The sequence below is a fragment of the Frankliniella occidentalis genome, unplaced genomic scaffold, assembly GCF_000697945.3.
Source record: "Frankliniella occidentalis isolate FOCC.00 unplaced genomic scaffold, Focc_3.1 Scaffold534, whole genome shotgun sequence".
NCBI classification, from domain to species: Eukaryota; Metazoa; Arthropoda; class Insecta; order Thysanoptera; family Thripidae; genus Frankliniella; species Frankliniella occidentalis.
The window spans coordinates 8,704-9,440 of NW_026267651.1; positions in this window are offsets into that span (position 1 = coordinate 8,704).

The window sequence follows — 737 nt, forward strand, 5'->3', positions numbered from 1 at the left end:
GTCCAGAGGATGATCCAGGTCGTCAACGTCCTCGGCAGCTTGCAGAACTTCTTGTCCGGCAGGGCGAAGACGATCGTGCGCAGGCTGAGCAAGATTGTAGACGAGGAAGAGGGGGAGAAACCGACGCGATAGTGAACACTTTGTGAATACTAATCGTCTGAAACTTCGTACAAAGCAGTTGGGTGCTTTGAAATGTATTTGTGTTGACGAACGTGAGATGTTCAACAGCAGGTGTCAGGGTGTACCGTTGTAAATAATGTCTTTTTTTAATGACGACTTTCTCTTAATACGTTTTCCTGCGACGTGGTGTGGTCACGCTCCCATGTTATATCATAGGCACTAAAATTTTGCCGCAGGGAACGTGTTAATTGCCATACACACCTTGACTTAAATTTAGAACCTTGACACTTTAGGACGATAGAATAGTCACTATCAGGTCCCAATAGCGGGCTGTCTAGTTGTGGAGTCACGGTGTAGGCAGCACAACGCACACGCGCGCTGGGCAGGTCAGTGTGTAGGACTCTAGTCGGGGGCACGGGGCACGGCTGCGCCCTCGTCCACCCCTATCGGGCGCTCACGTCGTACTCCCAGTCATCCGAAATTTTAGTGCTTGGATTTGAAAATATGTGTCAATTATCAAGGTAAGGTTTCTATCCACCATAAAATGTGGCCCCTGGTGAAAGGAGATTCCAACCAAGTACCAAAATAATTGAAAATTATGGCATAACTTTTTATTG